The sequence below is a fragment of the Podarcis vaucheri genome, assembly GCF_965113315.1.
Source record: "Podarcis vaucheri genome assembly, chromosome: 18".
Lineage (NCBI taxonomy): Eukaryota > Metazoa > Chordata > Lepidosauria > Squamata > Lacertidae > Podarcis > Podarcis vaucheri.
In genome coordinates this window covers 515,270-528,896 of record NC_138756.1, presented here as the reverse complement: position 1 = coordinate 528,896, position 13,627 = coordinate 515,270, and the positions used below count along the sequence as shown (strand labels likewise).

At 46.0% G+C, this 13,627-nt stretch overlaps 1 protein-coding gene across 1 annotated transcript in view; it reads right to left on the bottom strand.

Moving 5' to 3' along the window:
* The window catches only part of LOC309523201 (serine/threonine-protein kinase PLK2-like), a 49,457-nt gene extending 35,830 nt beyond the window's left edge, over positions 1-13,627 (bottom strand). Inside the window, exon 1 of the mRNA XM_082206980.1 lies at positions 13,486-13,627. The gene's annotated coding sequence lies outside the window, so the exon portion shown is untranslated. The remainder of the gene's footprint in view (positions 1-13,485) is intronic.

The following is a 13,627-nucleotide window of genomic DNA, read 5'->3' as shown; positions in this document are numbered from 1 at the left end:
GTGGAGTCTCCTACTTTGGAGGTCTTTAAGCAGAGGCTTGACAACCATATGTTAGGAGTGCTCTGATGGTGTTTCCTGCTTGGCAGGGGGTTGGACTCGATGGCCCTTGTGGTCTCTTCCAATTCTATGATTCTATGATTCATTGCACGAGGCTAGACTAGATGAGCCTTGGAAGTACTTCAAACCCTGCAATTCTATGATTCTGTTACCCACCGGAGGTTTTTCAGTGGAGGTCGGATGGCCAACTGCCAGGGATTCCTTAGCTGGTCTTCCTGCCTTGCAGGGGGCTGGGGGTCCCATCCAGCACAACAAGGTGTGATTCCATCTCTAACACTGAGCATCCTATAGGAGAAGAAAGCCATAGGAAACTACCCCACCGGGCCCAGCGCTGTCCCTGATGAGTAGTTGTGGGTTTTCCAAAGGGGAAATTCCCCCTCCCTGACCCATTCTTCAGCTGTGATTCCTGCCTTGGCAGGGGGTGAGACTAGATGCCCCTCAGGGTACCTTCCAATGCTATGACCCTATTATTACTTGCCCAAAACTAAATGTATTGTTTGTGTTTCCTTTCAGGGGCCTGGCAGGGCCCTCAAGACTGCCTGCTTGATCACTTCCAACCATCTCTGCAAAATGTCCTCCTTTTGGAGAGCCCATCACGGCTGCAGCTGTTTCTGTAGTTTCAGCGCCGAGAGAGCAGTTCTGCAAGTGGTGTGTGTTCATTCCTACACTATACAAACACACATACCCTTTGGTCCCCTGGTGAGCCTCTCTGAGTCCCACATTGCAGTGGGTTGAGCTAAATGACCCTCAGGGGACCCTTCCAACCCTGCCATTCTGCAGTTCATTAGCTGCGATTCCCACATTGTGGGGGGTTAGGCTAGATGACCCTGGGGGTTCCCTTCTAACTCGCTGCCTGGATGCCGGCTTCCCACAAATCTATCCCTCCTGCTGCATCTGCAAAACATCTGGAAGGATTTTAGGAGGGGAGGAATTGTCCCCCTGTGTATTGATGCAGGCATTTGAGGGCTTGGAGGAGCCTGATTGGACAGGGTGCAGCTCAAGGGCTTCCCAGGAGAGGCAAAAGGTGTGGGTCTGCCCCCCCCCCTTTCTCCTGAGTGTTTCCCCTCCAGGAACTGATGTCACCACAGCTGGGACTGAGCCCTGCAGCTCTGGATGGTGGCCAAAGCAGCCCCCTCCTCCCCACAGCTGTTTGGGAAGGGAGGCCTCTTCCCCATCCAGCCACAGCCCCCAAGGAGGGTCATAGGAAGTGTGAGCACTGGGTGGCAGTTCAAGGTACGAGGCAGCTGTGAGGTGTACCGTGATACGGAACGGGGGGGGGGCAATGTCTTCTTCACTACAATATATTTGCTCAATTTCTCTAGGACTCCATCACCCCTCCCCTGTCCTCCATAATCTCTCAAGTAATACTGTCAAAATCCTGTTACAATATATCCACTCTGTTTCTGCTTTTGCTCTATAGTACAGAGTGGCTTAGAAATCACTGAAATCTTCAAAAATTGATATAAAATCAACCGTAACTCCGATTTCTTCACTTTTGGTGTCATTCAACTCAGCTCCCCCTGGACTCCATAATGCTACCCCTACCTCCATAATCCCCGAAGCGGCAGGTCACGTACACAGGAATTTCTTAATCCTGTCAGATAGTCTTGCAAAATCCTTCCTTCGGGCAATATTAGGTGGCAGACGATGCATATCTCTGACCCATTGTCTTGCCACCACCGGTACTCAATAAATGTGTATCTATGTATATTTCCCGCTCCGCATATCCCCCCTCCCTCATCCGAAAATGCTAATTAATGTAATCCCACCTTTTCATAATGTATTCATGACGTGTAAAGTATATTCATGATGTAACTTGTGAAACCCAACCTTCCCATAATGTATTCGTGACGTTTCATGCACTGTATTCTGGGACATGGAGGGAAAAACTCAAAAGTTCATGTCACCCCTTTCTCGCTGTTCAATCTCGCCTTGAACCTGTTGCGCAATAAACTTGGATCTTCTGCAGTTTGCTCCTGCGTCCGGCTGAGCTCATTTTCTTCCGCAGGGACCCACGGACTTAGTCCGATGAGCTGGGTGGCAGAGTAACCCCGCACCCAGATTTTTTCCGTAACAGTTGGCTTCCCAACGTGGGGCTTGTGGTTCTCCCGAGCTGCTGACTGGGGGCCCCGAAATCTTCAGCCGGCTCCGGGCCATTTTGCCTGGGAAGATCCTTTTGGACCCCCAGCCATCTTCCGGGCGGTAATCGAAAGCCCTAGGAGTTCAGCCGGGGAGCAAAAGAGGGATCCAGCCGGCTTATTCATCGATCCCGGGATCATCATAGAAGACGCGTGAGTATAAGGAAAAAGGAAAATCCAGTGCACTGGTGGGAAGGGGGTGGAAGTCTCCTGGCAACTGAATTCTCTGCCCTCCTCTCTATCGCTCCTTCTTGCCTTTCTCTTGGTCCGGTTAGTGAGAGAGACCGTGGACCGCTGCTCAACCCGAAAGGGGGTTTCTGAGCTCTATCTCTTTTCCTTAAAATCTCCAGCCAGCCGCACCAATTGGGAGTCCGAAAGTAAGACGGTGAGACCCGGCTTGGAAAGACAGCCGACTTTCCGCAACGGGCATCCCAGTTGAAAGCAAGGGGTTGGAGCTCTCTTTCCGAACTTCCCGAGCGCCCTTACGGAGGGGGCAGGAAGGGGTCTGGCTTTCTATCCCAATCCCAGCCGCACTGGTCGGTGCCACGTAACTGTGCGTGAGCCCGCTTCCAAAAGCAAGGGGGATTTTCAGTTCGAAATTCTATCCAGGGACCACCCGATCTGGCACTGCATGGCGCGGGCGTCCAGTAGGGCCCCTTTTCCTGAGATGTGACGATAGGTAGGAGGTTGCCAGGAGGGATAGCCCATGAGGAATTGGGCAGGACCGGCAGAGTGGAAAGAGACCCCAGGTTACAGGAAATAAGGAAATAAGGAAATAGGAAATGGAACGCAAGGAACCGGATAGCTAGAGCTCTCTAAAACCCACTAAGGAAGTTGCCAGGCAACTAGAAGCCCCTTCTCCCCTCTACTATACGTCCCTGTACTAAGCATACCAAACCCCTAGACATACCAATCCTAATCAACCCCTCTTTTTCCCCTTCTCTATCCCAGACACCCCCCCAAAAAAAGAAAAAAAAAGAAAAAAAGCAACAACAGCAACGCATGCATCTATAAAGGGGTACCCAGTCAACCAAGCGTTGTGAGCCCTACCAGTCTGATTACCTGGTGGTGTGTTTGAAGAGGCAAGGAGGCTCATAAAACCATGTGGGACCTTCCTACTAATTTCACTTAATGAAGCCAAAGGTAGTGGCCCATCTCCTTGCAATAACCAACTAAAGGATGAGAATATATATGTTTACATGTTGTCTGTTATGTGTGTTGTCCGTTAATACATATATGAGAATATGTATGTTTACATGTTGTCTGTTATGTGTGTTGTCTGTTCCTTCTGTCTCTGGCAGACTGCCTTTCTTAAGTGTGCATAGTTTAAACTGCAAGCTTGCTTCAAAATTTAAATCTAAGGAAGTCATGCTGGATCTTAGCAGTCCTAAATAAGAGAAAATGAGAATGAAGTGTGCAAATGTTTACCCCACCTCTTGCTTTGCCCCAACTTTTGAGATTGTGAGTCTACAGTCTTATTTTGGAAGGTGCTGATAACCTAATGTTTCTGCTGCAAAAGCCTAGTTGAGCCAACTGCTCTCTCAAGCTAAAATGCAGTGTATGTACTTCATTAAGCATATGCCTATGAAAGTATGGTGTTCATTCAAAGAAAATTATGTGAGTCCAGTTTTACGTCCTGGCCTCTTTTCTTAGAAAATGCCCCCCCCCCTGTTTCATTCTGTCTCTTTCAGGGTTATTTTTTTTCCCTTCTCCTTCTTATTCTGTGCCAGGTAAATTTACTCCCGAGTTAGCTTCCTTTAAAGGAAACTGCAAAGGGGGGGGGGCATAGATTAGGCTTACTATTCCTCTGCAAGTTCAGGAAAAATTGTCATTTTTGTATTCCTTTTAAATCAAATCTATGGCTGTTTTAACTATGCTTTATAAGAAATCCTCTCCCTATCTTAGGAAAAATGTTCACGTCAGTCTTTAAAGATAATTTATCTAGGAACTTTCACTCTTTAGTCTAAGGAAGTAAACACTCACTCAAACTAGCTTCAAGATCTGCTAAAAGGGTTGGGTACTTTTATTTTCCTCTTCCTTAGTACATGATAGGCGCATGGCTTGTGATCTCTTCTCCAGTTGTGTCTGTGTACATAAGTATGTGTGTGTTTCTGGTAGTACAAATCTTGCTATGAACCCTGTATTTTAGGGTTGGACTAGATGACCCCAGGTCCCTTTCAACTTTCCCAATTTGTGGCTGATGAGTTGAAATTCAGCCCAGATTTGCTCTTTGTTTTTTAAAAGGTGTGGGGTGAAGCCATGATGTTTGAAGCAGAACTGGTGATATCAGGCATTTAAGTGATTACAGTGTTTATCATTTTGTCTATTAAAAAATCAAACTTAAAAGTCTACTAAAAGTTTAAGCACATAAAAATTCATATAGTCAAGTAGAATGCGCCTTGACCAATCCTGTAAATAAAGGGCAGGATAATTTGTCTGCAAATGGTAAGGCTGAATTGACTGAGAATGTTAAAAAATCCTATGAATTCTGACTGGCCATTTTTACTCATAAATAAGAGAGCGGTTGATTGTTCCGTGAATGACCAGATAAAATGACCAATAATGATAGCCCTTTCCTGTACATAAAGGAAGCACTCCTTTGCTTGGGCTGAATGGTGAATACTTGAATTGCTGAGTTTCTCTTTTTTGTTTTAAAAATCTAACCCTATTTTTAAAATCTACTCCTTACCCTTCCCTTCCTTTATTCAAATGGTAATTTAGCCAAAGGATGCAACATTTTCAATAGTATAAAAGGTTTGCTGAGACATGAACTCTGCACATGCACAGAGGCTAGATCAGCTAAAGAAGAGAGAGAGAGGAAGGGGGGAACTGTAAGGGGGGAGAGGAGGTTTCTTCCAAATGTAAAAGAAAACTTGGAACCATTGAGGAACCATTGAGGGAAATCACCCTTAATCTGTCTTTGCTCCAGGGGCTACTTAAGACAAAAGGCTAAAAACAAACAAACAAACAAACAAAAAAACACAAAAACAAAAACTAGCCCATCAAAAGTCAAGAGTTTTCCAGGTTTCAAATCTTAACATGCCAAATTCTTTTCACAGGTAAATATCAGAGCATTCCCCCCCTCAATGGGAATTTTAGGAACAGCATTTCCTGACAGGCTTCTCACATGAAATAATTTTCCCTTTTAACAGGATATGTGAACCCCGATAACAAAGTGTTTGTCCCTTTTTCCTCCCACAGCAACTTTCTTTCTGTTCTGTGAAACAAGTCTGAATCCCTGCTACAGTTTGACTTCCATCTCTTTGTGGCTTTGACACTTTTTTTTTAAGTTACAAATAATCTGTTTTCATTTATTTAATCTGTCTCTCCATGATGTCTATGAAGTTAATCGAAGCACAACCAAACATTGTTTGTGGAATGGTATTTGTTTACCTTTTTGCCTGAGCATTTCTTATTAATTCTGTCATTTTGGCTAGTGCAAGGTACTTGCACAACTTTAAATTGCCATTCATTTTTTCCTTGGTATTAAGTCATTTTCCAGTATTGTCCTATAGCCAATGTTGTCACATCAAGAAACACTCTTTTATTTTCATTGTTACTTCAGATTTCTTAAAATTGTGTGTCTTAGCATTTATTTATTTTTCGTTCCTCATAAGTCATTGTGTGTGTTTCATTATTATTTTAACCTTGTATTTTTACAGTTCTCTTTCTCTCCAAAGTGAAGGAAAGCAAACGAACTTGGCAGATAATAACAGTAGTTATAGGAAAATGTGATAATAATATTGGAATGAATGAAACGCTTAATGTGCTAAGATTTTTTATTATTTGCAGCTTCCCATGAAAATTGGAGGACATCCTTCTTGTCTAACTGTGTTTTTAAGTCGCCCCAAAACCCTGCCCCTTACAGGATATCACTTCTACAGATGTGCAATGATGAAAAGCAGCAACAACCCCTTCGCCATCACAAGACCTGCAACGCCAGAGTTTTCAAAGTGCCCACAGCTATCTCTTTCAAAGGATATAGACTGATGGGGAGTGGGGCTGACAAAGGGGGGAGGAGTTGAATTGCAAGGACATTTTCCCACTTTTGAACCTTAAGACTGTGCTCCAGGATTCAAAAGATACATACGTAAAAGATCACAATTGTGTCAAGATATGCAACTGATATTTAATTAGCTTCTTTTGTATTATGTGTTATTATGTAAGAATGTTGAAATGTGTTATGTTTAATGTCTTATTGCTTACACACCAATGGAGAATTCTCATGCATTTTATACTTTCTAATAGCTCACACTATTCTGGAGTCCAATGTTTAGATCAATTTATAACCACATTTAATTGTTCCACCTGGCACCCTGCCAACTTTCCATATCCATTTTAAAATGTGTTAAACCTCGTTTTTCCAAGGACAAGCTTCTGGATCCATAAAACACCAGGTACATGAAGGTGCATATGCTTTGGTTTAGCAGGAATGATCCCTTATAGAGTTAAATTGACTTATTTGGACAACTGCCCTTGTTAAGAATGGTTTTCATTTAACAGATTGGTTTGAAGAGTTGAGAACCATGGGGCAAGATAAATTCAAATTGGACTCAGTTTGAATTGGGCAAGTGTATCCAGGCTGCAATTAGCTTTTTGGTCCTTTAAGTGCAAGTGAGCAACTCTCCATGCGTGCAAAACCACAGCCTATAATAGAATCCCATAGGAAGGCCAAGGCCAAGGCATCTCCCTCACGAGATGCCCAACCTATGTGCCAGCTATGGTGAATGCCAGGCAACATGGTTAAATGAAAACCCCGAGGGGATTCAACAGACAGGATGTGTTGCTGTAGCACTATGTCAGTGTGAGACCACAGAAGAGCTAGCTTGACACCTGAGAAACACACAAAAATGGCAAAGGACAAAACACCAACTGCATTTTTCAGTCAATTAGACCTTCCTGCTAGGTGTAAAGCATAAAACACTATTGAGAATGCCACAAGTAATTTAGCAACAAAATACAAGACGTGTTCTTTATATAATACCCTATATGCAGCTACCTGCACTGATATACTTGCAAATGACCGTAAGAGGCATGGCTTGCAAGTCCCTTTCAGGTTTGCATAAAGCCACACATCCCATTCACCGAGATTTAGGGTGCGGAGAAAAGATTTGCAAGTTCTTACAGAACTTTAATGCAAATCTATCTCCGAATGGGGGACTGATACGGAACGGGGGGGGGCAATGTCTTCTTCACTACAATATATTTGCTCAATTTCTCTAGGACTCCATCACCCCTCCCCTGTCCTCCATAATCTCTCAAGTAATACTGTCAAAATCCTGTTACAATATATCCACTCTGTTTCTGCTTTTGCTCTATAGTACAGAGTGGCTTAGAAATCACTGAAATCTTCAAAAATTGATATAAAATCAACCGTAACTCCGATTTCTTCACTTTTGGTGTCATTCAACTCAGCTCCCCCTGGACTCCATAATGCTACCCCTACCTCCATAATCCCCGAAGCGGCAGGTCACGTACACAGGAATTTCTTAATCCTGTCAGATAGTCTTGCAAAATCCTTCCTTCGGGCAATATTAGGTGGCAGACGATGCATATCTCTGACCCATTGTCTTGCCACCACCGGTACTCAATAAATGTGTATCTATGTATATTTCCCGCTCCGCATATCCCCCCTCCCTCATCCGAAAATGCTAATTAATGTAATCCCACCTTTTCATAATGTATTCATGACGTGTAAAGTATATTCATGATGTAACTTGTGAAACCCAACCTTCCCATAATGTATTCGTGACGTTTCATGCACTGTATTCTGGGACATGGAGGGAAAAACTCAAAAGTTCATGTCACCCCTTTCTCGCTGTTCAATCTCGCCTTGAACCTGTTGCGCAATAAACTTGGATCTTCTGCAGTTTGCTCCTGCGTCCGGCTGAGCTCATTTTCTTCCGCAGGGACCCACGGACTTAGTCCGATGAGCTGGGTGGCAGAGTAACCCCGCACCCAGATTTTTTCCGTAACAACCGCCACCCCGACGGAGAGCCTGGGCGTCTGCACATGTCCAACATGCACAGAGACCACGTCTCTCATCGTGGACGCACACACTGCCCCCCCCCACTGGCCAAACCAAAGAAGGCAAAAACCCACACCCTGTGGCCTGCAGTCATCATAAATTACTGCCAAGGAAGCATTTTGCACTCGAAAACGTGACTTGTCCGCAGAGCTGGATTCTCCTTCCGTCAGCATGAAAAAAAGAGGGAGAGAAAGAGAAGGTCCTTAGAAATAGAACTGGCAGTCACAAGATGCCGTTATACTAATAGTCCATTGGAAGATGGTGTGCCGTTCTGGTCACCTCCTGTCAAAAAGGAGATGTGAAGGTGGGGGAAGGTTAAAAAATGGGTCACCCAAAATGATCAAGGGGATGGAGAGATGCCCCCAGGAGGAAAAGTTCCAGCACCCCCTTAGCTTAGAGAAAAGGCAGGGGAGAGGCAACGTGTTGAGATTCCCCCCTGCAAGGGGTTGGACTAGATGAGCCTGGGGGTGCCTTCCTCCTCTGCAATTCTATGCATGGCCCAGAGAAAGTGGAGGGAGGGGAGTTCTTCTCTTACAGCATGAGAACTTAAAGAATATAGCACGAGAAAAATTAAAAGCCACTCAAAGTGGTTCACGGACTCTCCTTCCTTGCAGGTTTCTAAGCAGAGGTTGGTTGGCCCTCTGTCCTGGAGGCTTTAGCAAAGATTCCTGCATTGCAGGGGGTTGGACTAGATGACCCTCGGGGTCCCTCCTAACTCCACCATTCTATGATTCTATGACAAACTAGCATGTTAAAAGCAACATAAATTAAATGTGTTTGCAAAAAGAGGCCGGCCACACAGCCATGGAAAGAAAAATCTCTCTCTATGAATTCTGTGTTCTCGGGTGCCTTCCATCTGCCATGGGCTCCCTCTTCGTTAGGTTTGGTAAGAAGAGCAGTTCGCCAGATGTTTCCTTGCTCTAACAAGGCCCCCCCAGCACAACATCACGGTGGGGTTGCCCCCAGGACAGTTCCTGCCTCACAGACTGGCTGGGACACCTGAAATGGCAGAGGCAGGTGAAGGCGAGGAGCTGCCATCAGCCCCCCCCCCCGCCCCAGCTCCCTTTCATCCCTCTTATTGCAAGGCAGGGGCTGTTATCTCACCTGGCAGCTGTTCTGTCAAGTTTCTGCCCTCCCTCCTGGGACTGGCATCCAACCAGGATGCTCCCAGCTCCCCCCTCTGCCTGCCAGCCCTTGCTTTGGTGATGTTTTTCAGGCACACCCCCAGGGAGAAAAGGGGAGAGGAAGCGGAGGAGGCCACATCTCCCTGTGAGTCAGGCTGTGCTCATGCTATGATACGATACGATAATCTTTATTGTCATTGTCCCATACAGAACAATGAAATTGGAGGAAAAAAATCTACATAAGACATTCAAAACCAACAAGCCTGCTATCCCAGCTATCCCAACCTGGTTAGCCCCCTAAAAACTCTGATACCCCAAATTTCAAAATACAATACACTCCCATAGAGACTCCTTACACTGTGTTTAAAACCAAAATAGCATTTGGATAGAAACTGTTTCTCAGGCGGCTAGTCCTAGTCTTTATAACCCTGGACCTGGCTGTAACTGGCTGACTGACCGAACCCAAAGGGTGCTCATCAATGGTTCCTCTTCATCCTGGAGAAGAGTGACTAGTGGGGTGCCACAGGGTTCTGTCTTGGGCCCGGTCTTATTCAACATCTTTATCAACGACTTGGATGATGGACTCAAGGGCATCCTGATCAAATTTGCAGATGACACCAAACTGGGAGGGGTGGCTAACACCCCAGAGGACAGGATCACACTTCAAAACGACCTTGACAGATTAGAGAACTGGGAAAAAACAAACAAGATGAATTTTAACAGGGTGAAATGTAAAGTATTGCACTTGGGCAAAAAAAATGAGAGGCACAAATACAAGATGGGTGACACCTGGCTTGAGAGCAGTACATGTGAAAAGGATCTAGGAGTCTTGGTTGACCACAAACTTGACATGAGCCAACAGTGTGACGCGGCAGCTAAAAAAGCCAATGCAATTCTGGGCTGCATCAATAGGAGTATAGCATCTAGATCAAGGGAAGTAATAGTGCCACTGTATTCTGCTCTGGTCAGACCTCACCTGGAGTACTGTGTCCAGTTCTGGGCACCACAATTCAAGAAGGACACGGACAAACTGGAACGTGTCCAGAAGAGGGCAACCAAAATGGTCAAAGGCCTGGAAACGATGCCTTATGAGGAACGGCTAAGGGAGCTGGGCATGTTTAGCCTGGAGAAGAGGAGGTTAAGGGGTGATATGATAGCCATGTTCAAATATATAAAAGGATGTCACATAGAGGAGGGAGAAAGGTTGTTTTCTACTGCTCCAGAGAAGCGGACACGGAGCAATGGATCCAAACTACAAGAAAGAAGATTCCACCTAAACATTAGGAAGAACTTCCTGACAGTAAGAGCTGTTCGACAGTGGAATTTGCTGCCAAGGAGTGTGGTGGAGTCTCCTACTTTGGAGGTCTTTAAGCAGAGGCTTGACAACCATATGTCAGGAGTGCTCTGATGGTGTTTCCTGCTTGGCAGGGGGTTGGACTCGATGGCCCTTGTGGTCTCTTCCAACTCTATGATTCTATGATTCTATGATTCTTCCAGAAGGCAGAAGCTGAAAGAGATCATTTCCGGGGTGTACTGGAAGAGGGCTCTCCTATCTCTTGTCTCCTCTCCTATTTGTCCAGGTCCCTTCCAACGCTACGATTCCATGATTCTCTCAGGACTGGGAAAGGAAGGAAGAGCCTTGAGCCTGGAAAGCCCTTTAGGGAGCCTCTGCCAGCCTGTGTGGGCAACACTGAGCTACATAGCTCATGTCCTGACTCAGGACATGATGTTCCTCAAAGCTGATCAAGAAAGGAAACCTGCAATGGGGAAACCTTGCTTTGGGATCATCGGGGGCTCCTCCACATGGCCCTTCGGGGCCAATTCATCCCTGCTCAGGCAGGCAGAGCTCCCCCCCCCCACAGTGTGGACAATATTGTCCTCATCAAAATGCCACCCCCTTATCACACACAGATAGAGTGCCAAAATAATAATAATCTGGGGTTGCTTTTTGCACTGGGTGTGTGTGTGTCTTGTTTTTGTTTTCTCAACTTACAGGATTTTCCATGGAAACAGAGAGTCTGCCTTAAATGGTGGGAATTATATGGGATGGCATTTTGATGAGGGGCATGTGTAGGCCCTGAATGAACTATGCAAACATGTGCAGCGCCTGAGTAACCCAGGAAAGCATCACGTGGAAGCACACAGAGGCTAAGACAAAAGGATTTATATGCTATTTAGGTGCTGAAATGGCTGCTAGGAAATTAACAACTATAAAACCAGTATTTTCTTTCACCTTTTTCTCCTTCTCCTCCTCTTCCTTCTCTCTCATTTGGTGTCATCTGCAGACACCAAACTGGGAAGGGGAGCTAATGTTGCTGAAGACAAAATCAGGATTCAAAATGACCATAACAGATTGGAGAACTGGGCCGAAGCTAACAAAATGTGTTTCAATAGGGACAAATGTAAGGCTCCTGCACTTAGGCAGGAAGAACCAGATGCACAAATATAGGATGTGGGACACCTGGCTTACTAGCAGGACATGTGAAAAGGATCGAGGGGTCTTAGTGGACCACAATCTCAACATGAGTGAACAGTGTGATGCAGCAGCAAAAAAAGCTAGTGCTATTCAACAGAAGTCTAGTGTCCAGATCAAGGGAAGTCAAGTCCCACTCTATTCTGCCTTGGTCAGACTACACCTGGAATCCTATTTCCAATTCTGGGCACCACAATTTAGGAAGGATGTAGACAAGCTGAAAGGTGTTGCAGAAGAGGGCAACCAAGACGATCGAGGGTTTGGAAAGCAAGCCTGATGAGGAATGGTTGAAGGACCTGTGTATGTTTAGCCTAGACTGAGAAGAGCAGACTGAGAGAAGATAGGAGAGCCATCTTAAAATATCTTAAGGGCTGTCACAGGGAAGGGGCAGCAAGCTTGTTCCCTCCTGCTCCAGAGGGTAGGACCCAATCCAGTGGCTTCAAGCTATGAGGAAGGAGATTCCAACTCAATACCAAGAAGAACTCTCTGACAGCAAGAACTTTTTTTAAAAAAAGAACACCCAGTTAAAACAATAAAACCAGAAGAAGTTCAGCTCAGGTGACTGCTGGCTTCTACACAGGTGTGTTTGTGTATCTTCAGGAGCTGACGGCATGCCAATTCTGAGGGGGGTCCCTCTTTTTGCATTATTATTATTATTATTATTATTATTGTTATTGTTAAAAATTGTATACTGCCAGATACCCATAGAACTCAGAGCGGTTCACATCATAAAATCACAATACATAAAAAACCCAAAATGCATAATAAAAATAAGAACCTCATAAACCCATTTGCCAAACTGTCTGAGAAAAGCCAGTAACCCAACTCTGCCATTTGATTCTTCTTTAGCTGTGACTCCTGCATTGCGCGGAAGGAAGGGGGGCAGGTTGGGCTAGATGACCCTTGGGATCCCTTCCAACTCAACAATCCTATGCTTTTAGGAACAGGGCAGAGCCTGCCTGAACCCAGGTGGCACAAAGCGCAGCCAAAGGACAGGGGTGCGGTTGCAATTCCACCTCTGTCTGCCTGGTCCTTGATTGATTTTTATTTTTACTTTTTAAAAAACCCCCGCACATGTCCTGCAAGGGCTTTTAAGGCTGCATTTCTTGCCTGCTCGGCGACAGACAGCCTACGTGCCCTTAAATGTTCTTTGTTCCGTGCTCCCCAGAGCGCCCCACCCCAAAAGAGAGAGAGAGAGACAGAGAGTGTCCATCTGCAAACGGCGGGGTGCCTGCTGTCCATCTCTCCCCCCTCTACTGCTGCATGTGCCAAAGGACAGCATCCAAGACTTCTCTGGAAAACAGAAGTGCGCTCTCTCTCTCTCTTTCTCTGTCCTGAGCCTGGGGCAAAATAAAAAATTGGAAGCTGTCTCAGCGGGAGCCTTTTCCAAAACAAAGTCAATGGGCTGCAGAGTGACGCACTTTTCGGTTCTCGGTGGGAACCAAATTTGGAGACGCTGCCGCCCTCCCGCACTTGGGTGCCTTTCCAAGAGGATTAGGAAGGCTCCCGAGGGCTTCTAGCGCCCAGGCAGAGATGCTTCTGGAGAGCAGCCCTTGCGCCCGGCTCTTGCTTGGGGGGTTCCCCCTTTGGCCCTGACCCAATGGCAGGGCTCGCCACGCGGAGGTCCGCTGTGGCAGCAGAACCTCCATGCCCGGGGCAGTCTACCTGTGTGAGTACCAGACGATGGGGAACAACGATCCGGCACGCCCTTGTGGTCCTCTGGACCTTCAAGGCGGGGCGGAGTGGAGACTAATGGCGTCCGCTGCCCTCCGGGATCAGCCCCTTCTTCCCCAATGCCTCGTCCACT